Here is a 16036-nt window from a genome sequence, read left to right as displayed (position 1 = left end):
CTTAACTGGGAGTTGTCTGACATTGGGGATTACACCCTGCTTCTCATGATAGGTATTACAAGTATATATGGAACATATTACAATATGTACATTAAATATGTAACTTATGTCTGGGTAAAGAAACAGTTCAGATGCAATCGAGAATATATCAGTTATTGTGTGACCAAGATGTCAGACTGAGAGAGCATCTGTCCACCTGAAGTTCACTTATAAATATGTTCATCACACAGAACTTGCTTTACACAGGTTACAGTCTGACAGTCTAAAGTCAAGAGCCTAACTCCATGTACTCATAAAACAAGAGTATCTCACTGAGTCTCCGTGACATGTGCCATGATTATTGTTCCATAAATATGGAATGCATATCTACAAAATGCCTCAGCTGTCTCACTCACTGAGTCAAGGTAACACTTAGAGCTAAAATGTATATACACCTGGTATACCTATTTGCTAAGAAAATAAAAGTTTCCTTTAAATTAACTACAAATAGACATTTTAATGCCTTTTTAATGTCAATGCAGCTGAAATGTATGTGTTCAGAGATGTATTTGAAAGCCTCACTTCAGTAATTTGTGTGCTTATATCAGTATATAATATAATGTATAAAACATATAAAATATACTCTTCAATGCTCCAAATACTGACAACCCAAACTTTATTGGACACACAGTGAAACTTAGGTTAATTATTTTTTCAAAAGCCTGATAATCTCTTTGTCCAATCAAAGTGTAATAAGCATTTCTCCAGAATTCAAGGCTTTTAATTCAATGTTAAGATTACAAGAAGACATTGCCACAAAACTCACTTTTTGTGCTTGTCTGTGAGCTCATATTTATCTTCTGTCCAGCATCTGTGACACTAAAATGGAGGACGTGGAGAATTTTTTATTTTTTGGAGTCTTTTGAAAATTGTTCATCTGTTCAACCAGATTTATACACTAGTGTGCATTACATTGTCAATGATGCACAAACAAAAGTGAGACTTGTTTCTGGACAGATTGTATGTTACTGGTGAAAAATGGTGAGACAATTTGGCTGGAAAATTAGCAGCATGCCCACTGATGCTCATAATGAAGGCATAAGTGCAGTCATAAATTAAATCAGCTGGTAGCTAACTGTTGAAGCTGCCTAGCTAGCCTTGCTTTTTAAACACAACATTGACCTTACACAAGAAATCACCATCTTAACTTGAAGTGACACCCTCACGTGAAACCTCTATTAGTTAAAAAGCTGAATGACAAGTAGTTAACAATTCTTCTCTTACCTTTTCTTGATAATCTTGGTTCTCTGCCACCTAGACTATCACAACTCTCTCCTCACTGCCCTCCCTGCGTGACCAATCAAACCACTGCAGCTCATTCTGGATGCTGCTGCTTGGTTAGTCCACAATGTCCCCAAATTCCACCATGTTTCACCTTTCTTGATCTCCTTCCACTTGCTATTGGTGATAGCTTGCATGCATTTCAAAACACTGGATGCATGGAATGGCTCCCTCTTATCCATCAATAGATCATCAGACTGTACACTCCAGCCAGGCCACTGCACTCAGCTTCTTCAGGAGGCTTGGCTGTATCTCCCACTTTGTAACCTTATATTCCAGCCACATCCTACGCCTCTCTGGGCCCCTATGTGGTGGAATGAGCTTCCCGTTGTGGTGAGAACAGAGGATACACCAGCCATCTTTCACTACAGACTGAAGACTCACCTCTTCAGGCTATACTCCTCTGGGGTGCCAAGTGTAACAGACCTTTTTTTCGTAGACAGGATGCCTTCTGTGCTACAAAATGCATAAATTCATTACGAAACCATGTAACACTGTAACCGTAACGAAAAACACAAACGCATTAGCATTGTGTCCACGAAATATTGAAGAGAGTACATACTTTCGTGCGCAGAAACCAAAACAAATGATTCCTGTCATCCACTGAATTGTCTGTTGTGCTTTTCATTTTGTGGACAAAAGGCTGAATGCACTTTGCACTATGTGGACAAAAGAAACTCATTTTGTAGACAAAAGTAATTCTGTCCACGTAATAGATGTCCTAGGCCAACATTTATGTTGTAGTGGCACGAAATGCAGAATGTGCTATACTATCATCATTCCACGCCATTGAATGTTCATTTTGTCCACTTAACTGCTATATTACAGAAAGTACAATGTGCACGAAAGGGATTTAGCACAATATATTCCGTGAATCCGCAGTTACAGAATACATTCCGTCCATGAAAGCAAAACACTGATGTCTACGAAAGTTCAAGCAGCCTTTGCTTTCGTGGACGGTTTTACGTGACTGGTGAACAGAGGGTAAAACTAGTTTTACAATGGTGATAAATTGCTGCCTTCTTTGCTCATTTTTGACATAAAAGGGGCAAGAACCAAAAGCACACTTGTGGGTGAGCAATGACGTATGAGAGACATTTCTCTTGTAAACATTTCAGCAGCAGTGCTTTATTTATCAATAACCATCATGACTCATAAAGGTTCTGTTGTACTTATGCTGTACCCAGACCATAAAAGACAGGCTAGGTAGACACACTGTACCACCTCCATGTGATATGTGGATTATGTAAGGCAACAATACTTTGAAGATAGCTATTTTCCCCACAATTTTGGTCACCACCAAGTTTCTAATACTCATAAAGCTCTAATATATTCATAAAAAACAAATACAAAGGAATGGTAGAAACTAAAGTTATCACAGCATGTCAGGGGTGCTTGTGTCATCGCTCACCAGCCGTGTACAATCATTTAATCCACTGCATAGAGTTTCCACTAATAAATCACTGGCATGAAAAATTTTCACGTGGTGACATCCTTTACTGGTATCTTTTCAAAGATAGTTTGACTATGGGCCATAATTCATTATTTTTAGGGGTTTCATTTACAGATTACAACAGGTATGTCATGATGTTGTGAAATGACCAGGTTTCTGTTTCAAGATTGTGATTTATTTTGATGTATTAGTTTAAAGATGCAGTGAGTAACATTCTATTAATATTGCGTGTGTACATTCAATAGCACAATTTATAAAGACTCTAAAAGAATTAATTGGGCACCCTGAAGTAAAATGTCAGGCCTGGTGTTTTACAATGAATGCTGTCCATTTTAGTGACATGGGTAATGTAATATTTCTAAATAATTTTCATCACAGAATAAAAGATCTTTGGACCTGTTTTATACATGCATTGTACCCTTCCATGTCCACATACGCTTTTATTATAGTCTTCCATTAATCTCCCATGTTCTCTTTACCTGTCTAAGCCACTAAATGGCATGTTGGCATGTGCAGTGGATGGTGTTCTCAATCAATCAAATTCATATTCTTCATTCATTTACATTACATTTACATTTATTCATTTGGCAGACACTTCACCCAAAGGAAATGAGATTTAACAAGTGGCTTTGATGACAACAATGGAGCAGTCACACCATGCTGAAATCCTGAAATCAAAATTCATCACCTTAATCCACTGTGCTTGAGATTTATTTCACATGCAAGATACGGGCATTTGAAACATAGAAATAAAAACCCTATTTTTGATCAGGAAATTTAAAAAATTGGACCCACAGCTGGTGTGACCAAAAGTGGTTGGATTGTGCATTTATCAAAGAGAATCCATCTGTGGTCCTTTTTAACACCCCTCTGCAATTAATCCCCAAATTCAAAAACAAAATCCTTAAATTCATGGAACTTATTATATCAGCAGGATATGTGTTGCTCTATTATGCAAGTCATTACTAAACTCTGTTCATTGAACTGAATCAGATCATAATTACTCCACAAAAGAGAGGCAATGAGAAAAAGAATTTAAAGGTCAATTCTGAATCATATACTGGTAAACCAAGAGACAGCAGTCTTTTGGTGAAATAGATTCCCAGTATTCCATAGTGTAAAATATTTATCCCGTTTTATTGTGTTGCTCAAGGGAGTAAAAAGGCAAGTCAGGCAACTGTGGCTCCATCATGTCTTGCATGTATAATTCTTTCCAAGAAAGGAGAGCAAGGATGAACATTTTATTGGCATATACCTACCCCTAGGGACTGCTCTCCTAGCACATGATTAGGTTGTCTCATCAGAGTAGAGTAAAACTTCTTAATGTTATCTTTCTCAGCACTCCACCAGTTATTCACAAGAACTTTATTGAAAAAAAACCCTAAATGACTCAGTGAACCCCTAAATTAAATTGGATTTCCCCACCTGAAAGAGCGCATGATATTGCTCATTGTAATAAATGTAATTCTCCATCTGTGACATTCTGTATATGTGTGTGTGTGTATGTATGTGTGTGTGTGTGTGTGTGTGTGTGCATGTATGTATGTAATAAAAATGCTTTTTAACTTTCCATGAGACATCACTTTAAGATTAAAGTAAATTGTTTTGTTGTTGGTATTGTTTGTTTTTACAAGACACATACAAAGTGGTCACAGCTGACTTATTGTGGTCTCCCATTTTCTCATGTACTGTATTGGTTATGATTACATTACTTTCTTCTACAATCATCTCTTCAGAATGTGAAATATAGCTACAGTTATCAGGTGCTTAAATTACCACTGGCAAGAGCTCTCTCTAGCTGTGTTTAACCTGTCTAGCTAAGTATAATGAACAAACCAGCAGCCAATATTCTAGTTACGTTTCTGTGCAGAGGTTTTATTGGTCTCTCTGACTTGAGCATTCTGAGGATTATGTTGATTTTTTTTCTCCTTCAACATAATGTTGCATTCACTAGCTAATGTTCAAGAAGTTAGTGCTACGCTAGCTCTCCTTATAGGCTGGCAAGCTGCTGACATCAAAGCTGAATATCAAGCTGCTTAGTTAGTGGGGTTTTACTGTACCTTTAGTGTATACATCAATTTGTATTAAAAGAAGAAACCCAGCTAGCTAAATTAGCTGTGCCAGTAGCTAGCTGCTATGGACAAAGTATGAGGTGTATCAGTTTGACCCAGCAACAGGACTGAAGTGAGGTGACAGGTTAGGTGACATTGGCTGACTAGTTAGCTAGCTACTTTGCTCGCTAAATGTTGACATATTCAGTCTTAACAGAACAGGTGTAACGTTAGCTGGAAACAAATTTACACTTAGTGCTATACTCATAATTAACAAAGTAGACTATTTTGAACACTAGAGGAATGACATTATTGTCATTTAGCAGACACTGTTATCCAGAACAACTTGCATAAGTTACAGTTTTTTTTCCTATTATGTATTTATATAGCTGGATATTTACTGAGGCAATTCTGGGTTAAGTAGCTTTCCCAAGAGTACATTACATTACATTGTTGGCATTTAGCAGACATTCTTACCCAGAGCAGCTTGCATCTGTTACAATATTATCCATTTATACTGAGGCAATTTGGGGTTAAGTACCTTACTGCTGCCCCAAAGAGGAATTAAACCATAAAGATTTTGGTTACAAGACCTGTTCCTTACCAATATACTACACTGCCACACCGTTTAGCAGACACCCTTATCTAGAGTGACCTACATAGGTTTCTGCAGAATTTCCGCACAGTAGCATGATACTAGGTTGTGACATGCTGCACTCGGACCAATTCTGACTTGAAGCATTTGGTCCATACCTGAATGGTGATCGTGGTTATAGCTTGGAATGTCATGAAACTTGTTGGCATAAAACACTTCTAAATAATCATTCGAATGTGCTTCTCTATGTTTGATCTGTCTTTCCATTAATCAGTTCCTAGCCACAGGCTGAAAATCCTTTTATCAGGGTTCTGCACATAACATTATGTAAATATTTGTTAGGTTACTTGTCTTGTTCCACACAGAACTTTCAACTGAAGTAGTCTAATCATTTGTACAATAAAACTGATTAATATGGAATGTGTCTATGTGTCTAATTTCTGTAATTCCAAATGTAAAGCATAGCAAGGATGCAGCACTAGGGGCTAAGAACATTGCTCAGTAAAAAGTAAGTTATTATTCTACACAACTGGCTACAATTAATATAAAATATTACTTTTAAATGTTACAGTTTTTACTACTATATACAGTACAGAACTGTTTTCATAACTGAATTCTTAATACTTCAATGTAACTGAATCCTTAATACTGCTCCCCATCATTGTATCCCTTAATACAATTTTAACATACTGATAAAAAGAAACTTACAAAAATGCTTGTTTGACCACTCTGTCTGTTGTACTTTACTTTATCAGCTTTTTATTGATGCTTTGTAATCATGGTTTTCATTTAAAAGATAGCGTGATGTATAGTTTCTTAAAATGATGCCATTTTTGGAACAAGGGGGTGTGATTGGACATGTTCCCCAATGTTAAAGAGAAACCTACGCCCATGTCCCTAGTCACCAACAGCCACTCATCTGTCTCTAATCTGTAATGGTTTTGTGTTTGATGCTGTTATATTACAAAACAGTTCATCATCAGTGAACAGCCTATGTTAGCCAGACAATGGTGCATTATCATAATAGTCCAACAACTGATGATTTATCAGTTGCCAACACTGGTTTGTTGTTTGCCAGAGGGTTATCTAAATGTGACATGCCTATGTTGCCATCATGTTGTGAGGATAGGGAAACCATCAGCAAGGTTTTAAATATTAATTGTGCAGATCCGTTGTTGTATAGGTCACTTGCACTGCACATTAGGGCACTTTACTTATCTGTTATTCCATGCATGCTACCCAAGTGTACATTTCCTTGTGTTATTCCTCTAAATTCTGGAGATTGGTGAGATTTGCTTAATTACGTGAAAATGCTCCTTCTCCTGAGTCATGGTGAATGTTTCTTTTGTCACCTGAACAAGAATGTGGAAGCTGGTGAACAAAGCAGCCAGAATTCATGTCCAGCAATAACAAGGAGTAAATACCTCCGAGTGAGGCTGTCCCAATCTCTGTTAAGCATGCTAACTAAACTAAGTTACAGAGACTTGCAAAGAGCTGTGGCTCAAGATCTCTGAGATAATCAACACCCACTGCATTGCCTCTGAGTCTAACTAAGATGGACCTCAAAAATCAACAGGAAGAGAACCCAGCATCCTGTTCAGAGTGACAAAGAGCAAGCGATTCCGCCGTGTCCTGCTCCAGCAAACACCGGGAAGCCAGGCCAGAGATCCAGGCCTACTCAGCACACAGAAAAGGACAAGCCACCACACATAGCTTCCTGCTGTGCCCAGCTGAGGAGGGAGCCTGCCAAAGACTGAGAATAACGGTTCAATATGAAGGATGTCTGTCATTCCTCGTTATCTTCAACAACACATATTCGCTACTGCTTACATTATATCTTGTAAATATAGCATTAATAAATGTTGTTTGGGCTTATGAAACATGTCCTGATTACTGTGCAAGTTGAGTCTACAAATGTAATGTCCCCTCCCTTCAGAGGAATTCCTTGTTTGAATAAGTTATTTAAATATTTAGGTAAAAATCCCAAGCTGTACCCTGATAACTCATGATTTATAATTTAAATTCAGAAGAGGAACAGTATATTCACTCCATTAATTAGAGCTGTTACAGGGTGACTGTAAATGCAGAGATCACTCAGTCACAAAGGTTGGTTCAAAGAAAACAAAGGTTTTTTTTTTTTGTTTGTTTTTTTTTATACTGAAAGCTCGAAAAGCAAAAAAGCAAGCTTGGTGCATACACAAAGTATGGCAACTCAAAATGGAGCAACAAGGCAGGGAAAGGACAATATCAGCAAAAAAACATAACTAATAAGCACAGCGTAGCAAAGGGCGAGAGCAGTCGCCCCGCCCGGCCTTGAACCCAGGTCTACGGGGTATCAAACATGCAACTTTGACCACGACGCCAAAGAGCCAGGCTCAAAGTCACATGGTTGGTACCCTGTAGACCCGGGTTCAAGGCCGGGTGGGGTGACTGCTCCCGCCCTTCGCTACACACAGGCATAACACATTAACTAAATGAGTCAGAGAACAAACAGGAAGTGACGCCACCCAGTGGTTGTCCTAGGAAGCAGCAGCCGGGAACCCTGACAGGAAGTTATGAGGGCGCCTGTTGGTCATCGGTGGGAGGCAGCAGCAGCCAAAACCCTGACAAGAGCTCCATATGAGGTTAGCTATATCCACTACAGTGACAAATGGCACAAAGAATGCACTACATAAACAGAACAATAAGCCACCAATATGTTAAAACATTGAGGCTGCAGAAATGCTAACAGCATATTACAACCCTGCTAAACTAAAGAAATATGATTTAGTAAACCAGCTCACAAATTTCTTCAGACTGTCATGATTTTTTACCTCAAAACAAATTTGCAGTTTGGATGTGGAAACCCGTTACATTCTATTCCTGGTTTTGAAGAGGACTGTAAATCTGTACTGGACAAATACCAAAATGTCTTTGAATGACTTATGGGGAAAATCTGAAAAAAAAAATCACCGATTAGCACTCCATATTTCCCACATGGAAGCCTAAATAGTATTTGTCAGTTGTTAACAATTCTTGTTGATGCTGAAAAAAGTATGTGTATGTGCAAGTTTTGACACAGTATCATCAATCCATGAAAGAGGAGACTGTAAACCAACTGACAATGATTAAGTAACTGCACTTTACTAAACTGCATGCATTTTTATTTATTTTATTTGATATTTCACATACCACTGTTGAGAAAAGCTTGTCTGTTTTTCACTTCGCACTACGTTTTATATTCACTTGCAGGTTAACATGTTATTGCACTATTTCAATATTTTCCCACACTGTCAATCAAAGAAAAATTATTCTGTATGGACGTTCCTGGTCTTTTTTATTGCCACATTGTCTGTGTTGCTAAAGACCAACCTTGACATGCAGCTGTATCAACCTCCTACTGCTTAAGGGTTGGAATACATGCAATAAAACAAATGGAGAAAAATTCAGATGCCAATTGTAGATTATATTATAGGTGCAGGTAGCAATATCCCATCAGAGGGTTTCACCCTTAATCTGTTCAATGAGAGCTTCAGGTAGTATTTTAAGATTAAGCCAATACTTTGAGATTGAACAGACATGGCTTGTGAAGCATACATTGTGCAGCTTGAAAGTATTTTTAATAAATTTGTCTTCTTCTTGAATTTAAAATATAATTTAACGCAGTCCTCTATTTGAAAAGTATGATTTAGGTGTTCAGTTCATCACTACATGTCCCATTCTACTCATTTGCATATCACTCATTTCATGTAGCGCATGTGTGTCTGAGTCATAACAGAAAATGCTCTCAGCATCAAGAAGCCCAAGTTTCTCACAGGTACAGTAGAAACACATTTAACACTGCCACTCAAATGTCTCAGCCAAAAACAAGCATATCATATTCTCCATGTCAGTAAGTACCCATTTGCTCTGTGTACTCTACCAATTAAAGTGCTTACAAACAACTAACACATTTTAGGACATTTACCTGACACACACTCTTCCAAATAAATGCAACAAACATATTTCATCTAGTCTTTCCAATAATTTGACCCTCGGGCTTTGAGTGAAATTTGCTCATTGGTGTGAGAGTGTGACTGTGACAGAGCAAAAGTTTTATCACAGGACTGTTGTTGGCAGAGGTTTCCATCGTGGCTTTGCCTGCAGTGGTATAAGAAGGGCAATGAGGCTGTGGTGTCCACATCTGACAAAACATACACAGAGTGGACTGCCTCTTACGGGAGTAAGGGTAATTACAAAAACAGTTGCTGGGTGATTGCCTGAAGGCCTGGCATACAAAAGTGGTTGTGAAAGGCAGTTTCTGTGAGAGCATGTTTCTCCAGCTGTGAATACCTCATCACAGTGTACAAACCATAAATTACGAATGCAATTGTCTCACTTAATAAGGCTTACATTTTTCAGTGCTGTTTCAACATCATCACCAGTTGCCTTTAATGTAATCAGATATCATTAAAAGGAAATCACACTGGAATTAGAACAATTTTGTTCAATTTATTTGTCAAAGAGTGCATCCACTGCTAACTGTAAAGCCATCCATGCTGTTTCTCCATCATATTCTTTGTTAATGAAATGTCTGGTGTAGGCTGTGCAGTGAATCCTCCATTATCCTCACAAAAGTGCTCTCAGTCCCCAAAAGGTTAAAACAATTTTGAATTGTTAACTTGTTTCTTTTTTTCTTTTTTTTAAACACCAGTCAGATGTCAGCAAGTTTGGGGAGAAAGTGAATACTTCAAAGCATATTTTAAAAGCATATTTCACACCAACACTAAGTTCATGACAAATGAGTCATTAATCTTTCTGAACTGAGAAATCAGTCACTTCAGTTTGCCATTACAGGGACACCATTAAAGGAAGAGATAAAAATGAAGTCAGGGAAATATGAGCTTTAATCACGGCCATTGGGCCAACGCATTGAAAACAGTATAAAACCATAAACATGTCTATAAAATAATGCTGTTATACATTAGCCATCTAATATGTAGATGCATGCATGACAACTATTGTTTCTGCTGATAGATAGTTGGGGTAATGTTTACCAGTTACTTTTATCAATCTTGAATATCAGTAATTTCATCATATTATTCACATACTTTTTTCTCAATTCAATGAGGCAGTGACTAGTTAATGACTAATTATGTATTAACAAGCCAACAAAAAGCATGAAACAGTCAGTCAGATATTTGTTAATGGTTGGAAAGGTAGATGATGTTTGCTTTCTGACGCCAACATTGTAACAAGGTTGATATTGTTGCTATCAACAAATGCTTGGTAATCTATCACATCAGACTTTCTGCCTTTACTGGATTAATGCTGCATTATAACATGCAGATTTATGAGTAAAATGCAACCTCTCTCAAGGCCATGAAGACAATATATAGTGAGAACAATATCATTCAGTTCATTTTGCTATAAAATACAAAAATGTCCATTTTGGAAGGGTGGGTACAAAAATGTGTATGATAAATGATGCATATAAACACAATGGGGGAAAATGTCATTTGTGTTTCAGTGAAACTGTGGAAAACCAATGGTCATACCATAGGAAATAGATGGTAATACAATGGATTCCAAGGTTTTCATGTCATGGAGTAAACATGGCATGACAAGAATAAGTCCAGCAGTCCATGGTCAAAATAAAAAAAATTATACAACACTTTTTAGTGTAGTATAGCTATAGCCAATTAGGAATTTTCTCAAATGTTGCATTGTCATTTTTACTTACACTTCATAGATATACTTTGTATATTATACACGCAAATTATATCACTATGCCTTGACTGGCAATATTTGCTGGCCTGTAAGTCTTTGATTATAAATAGAAGGGGGTACACTTAAGGGTACCAACCTGGTATATGATTATATTTCAAAACTGTTTTCTGGGTTCTACTACTATAAGGATCAGAGTGCATTACAAACTGCCAGCAAAGTATCTGATGCCGTGACTAGCTAGTTTGCCAAGTGGCAAAAAAGGAAATGAAAGGAACTTTTTTCCCCTTGAAAAAAATGTTAAATTTGTCTTTACTATGCAGTAGTAATAGACGTATTAACTAGTAAGTGGGGAAAATTGGAAAGCAGAGCATGATTTGGCTGCACCAATAGCAGGCAAGTCTTTGGCCACTATAGCTTAGTAGTTAGCCACATATTAGCTCGCAAGTTGGCTAATGATAATGACCTAGCCAGTTATAATGGCAAAAATTTTAAATGACAAGCTTATGCTGACCTCATGCTAATCTTCACCATCCCGCCTTCCCAACGTCTTTCTCACATAAGCATGGTAGAGCAGAGGTCCAAGTAGTAATGGTTGGTTCTTTACATGAACTTTTTTTTTTTTTTTGGAGCTTTGAAGTTTTCTGCTGCTCCAGCCAACTCTTAAATGCATTTAGCTTCAGACTGGGGCTGGCTTGCAAACACAGCCAACCAAAATGCTTAGTATTTTTTTTTTTTTGCTATCCTTTATCAAATAAAATAAAAATAGCGTGACTTTTGTCAATTATTTCAATGTAACCATTACAATTACAATGTCCTTACTGCAGTGAATGCATTTAACTAAATGCATTAAAACATGAAAGCATAGTTTGACTCATGTTTATTATTTTTCAGTGCTATGGTGCCTTGCCTGTTTGTATTTGTTGTCATGATGTGAGACCTCTTTAGTTCTTTGCAGAATTTTAGACAGTGTAGGCTATGGACTGCTCAGTCTCTGAGCTGAATTTCTTTAATTGGTCTTAAGACTATCAGAAGATTCAGGAATCAGTACCATATAAGAGATAGACTGAAATCAAATTCAAACTCTTTTTTAAATTATATGCCATTTTACTTCATTGAGTACTGCATTACCTGTTGTAAGAAAACCCAAAGTATTTAGTGGTGTTATTATAGGAACAATTCCATCTCCCTATTTTTGATCACTATAAGCAGTTGTGTTTTTTAATGAGTATTTCTCAGAATGCACTATATTACATGTAATTATCCCAGCTGTGCATGCCTGGTCAAGCCTTGCATTGTCAAGTAAGCACAGAAGAGTATTTTAGTTTAAATATGAAAATAATGTTTTAAATACTTGTGCTTTTCTTTAAACATTGTATATGCATACAGTAGATATTTGCCATAAATTATTAAGATGATACTTAAAGTCTGTTAAATAAATACAGTGCAATGCATAGAATTAATGAAATGAGAATGAATAGCCAACACACTACTTCCCAAAAAACTGACTCACATACTGTACTTTTCAATAACTTGTCTGATCAAGGACATATTAAAATAAACACCCTTGAACTGATTCACATTATCTTCAGTTTGGAGGTGTATTTTCCTGACAGATGTGAAGATTTGACAGATGTGATGACAGATGTGAATTTTCTTTGAATCTGTGACACAAAATGCACTCTTTCTGCTGTGGTGTAGGTCACAGCTTCCATCAAAAATAAATGCAAACAGCTGCACTCATATCTAAACACTAAAATGCAGAAAATGATGACAGGAGAGTAAGATATTGGAATTTTCAGTGTTGCACTTTGCCTCCACTGGGGGGGGACTGTAAATCGAACATACATATATCATCACACAAGCACAGCCGCGGTGTTTCTTAAATAATAGCAGGGTTAAGAGGGTTTATTCCTCGTGTGTGCGCCTCATCAGTAGATGAGGCTTGTGGCACCACGAGAGAGTCTGTGCTGTTCTGTGTATGATGTGAACGCGGATGTGTGTGTGTGTGTGTGTGTGCACGCGCATGAGCGTGTGTGTAAGTGCAAGTGACTGTTTGCGCGTGTGCCCATGAGATCTGACAGGCAAAAGCTTGAGGAATCAGTTAGAGCGGTACCTCTGCCTCACTGGCAATTGCTTGGATCTGGAATTAAACAGAAAGCTACTGTGATGGCTCATCTCACTGTCTCGGTGTATTTAGCAGCCCTGATTACAGTCATAGGTAAGTCCTTTAATTTGATCTTTTATAGTCGTGCACCTAAATAAACTATAGTTGTAGTGATGTGTGTAGTTCAAGAAGAGAAGGCAGATTTGATATAGCCTAGTTCTTTGAAGGATATGCAATCTTTTCTACCCCTGAAAATGAGGAACTTGGGGAAAAAAACAATATGTTCAATATATAACCAGTCAAACAGAAGCTAATTTGTATCATATGCCATTCTTGGATAGTGAATGAATTGACTTAAGTAAATGTCACAGTGCTTTATAATTTATGAATTGTGCTGATGAGTGAGATGGGAAATATGCACAACTGAGAATAAACTAAATTTCAGATGCCATTTGTGTGCACTATCTCCTTATGTTCATATATTTTAGGTTCATCACCTTGTAATATTCTATAACTATGTATCTATTATGTGACCTTACAGTAACAACAGCAGATTTTTGTGCTCTGATGAGAGCCAAAATCAGAGGAAAATCTGTCATTTTTGATAATAATGATCATAAAAATGAATAAAAAAATCTTAATGAATTGCTACAGTTGGTTAAGGTTACAATTCATTACAACAGATGAGTTTCAGACAAAAAATGCAAAAAAGAATATCTATCTCAACATGACTATTACTTGAAAAATAATAAACAAAAAAATTACAATATTGCAAGTATTGATATGATATGATGAATAAATGTTGCTGTATATACTTTTATTGTACTGATATAAAAAGTTGATAGATTTTAAATTGTGTGGGTTGGGGACCATAAAAGGCATTCGTTGAAAAGGTTTTATGTATTATGGATTGCAATGTATTAATGGATAGTGTATCATAATGTAGTGTATTAGATTAGATTTATGAAATTCATTATTTATAAAAATTAAGATATTGTCAAAATACTCAATAAGATATTGAGATACTTCATATTGGACTCGTGTTTTATCAGAGCATGCAAAGCATCTGTGTTCAGATAATATGTTCAGTCTATTATTTGTTACCATCAAAGATAGCATTGATATAAGATTGTCATATGATTAAGGCTGCATCTGTGCTCCCTGACCGTGAAAATAAAAGGGGCATTTTTAATCAAGAAGAAATTCACACCAAAATTTTTGGTGACCATGTGGGAATTTAGAATTTTTTTATTTATTTATTTGCAATGTTTGTATTTCATGAAATTAATTTCATTCTTACATTACTATTCCATTTTAGGTCTAAAACCTTAACTGTTGCCATTTTGATTGAAACCAATGTCTCTCATGCCATGATCTTTATTTATGTGTAAAGTGTATCTGACAGGACCAGTTCCCGGACAGCTCTTGTTCTCTGCCTATTCATCACGTCACTGGTTCCAATGACTGATGAATCACGGTTACATTACTGATACTGTCACAAGGTCTTTTTGATTCCTGAGTGAACATGAGTTTATAATGCCCATTTTGTGTTGCTTTGGTCAAACAATGAAAACACTGTAGGATAGAATACCTGTGAATATTTCCCAATGACCTTCTCATACTATAGTGCATTCATTTGAACACAGTACCTCCTTATTGTGCAGATGTATTGGCATTGTGGTATTTTTCTCCAGGTTTTTCTTCGAAACCATGTGCCTGCACTACATGAGGTGGACTGTATGGTAATTATATTGCAGTCTATTAAATGGGTTCAGAATGCCACTAGGATTAAATAACAACCACATACCCTGTGAAAATCAAGGTCTAAGGAAGAAATTGTCATGAAACATCAAACAATCAGCCTGTAAAAGGAAGATTACAGAAACTTACAATGTCATTAATGGCAATAGATGACAGAATTTTCCCATCTCTCAATCAAACTCAATTTTATTGCTAATCAGAAGGTGTAAAACACAGAAAGGTGTCAACTGACATTGATAATGCAGATCACATTGGTCATAATAGCCACTGGAACAAATGGCAAAAATTCATCTATCAAACATAATACTGTGAAAACAGAAGGAGGACATTTTACCCCTTCTTTCCTTCTGTTTCATTTACATGAACTGTAAACGAAACACAATGATTTTTTTGAACAGCCTAATCTAAGTTTTGAGTGCAGTCAGTTCTGATAAATCATCTAATAAATCAATGGCAGTGATCCATCACATTCAAGGCCTCCAAATGCAGTTAAAAATCATCTGAATACAGACCAGTTCACATAGTATCGCTGGTGGACAAAGATGTGGCAAGGCAACTTCAAGAACTCTTTGTCACTCTGGTAAATAATTGATCATGTTGTGCTTCTCTCAGATGCAGACTATGCCATTTTATATCCCAGTCTCCAGCGCTGTCCAGATTCTCCTTTCAGCCAAGGGATTTATTTGTTGTTGTCCGAACATTCTCCTGTAATGCGTCTCTGAGGGACACATTCACACATTTGCATGGCATAATCGCTTTCAGGGGTGTTGAGCTACTTACACTGAATTTTTTTTTTTCCATGCATATTTCATCAAATACAGAATCATAACCGTGCCAGTTATCTTTGTTGAGCTTGACTGATAACCTGACATTTCATCTGCACCAAGAGGCAACACACATGTTTAACTTCTGTGGATCGGCGAGAGTGATAGCTCTTACTGACTCTTACAGTGACATCCACCGACTGGAGGCCGAGGTGTTTTGTTGAACTGGGTGTCTGTCACAGAAAGAACCATCCAGCTAAGGACAGATAAATGTCATGCAATGTGAATGTTGCCATCCCG

Source organism: Megalops cyprinoides, chromosome 3, assembly GCF_013368585.1.
Source record: "Megalops cyprinoides isolate fMegCyp1 chromosome 3, fMegCyp1.pri, whole genome shotgun sequence".
Classification (NCBI taxonomy): Eukaryota; Metazoa; Chordata; class Actinopteri; order Elopiformes; family Megalopidae; genus Megalops; species Megalops cyprinoides.
This window is presented reverse-complemented; position numbering follows the sequence as displayed.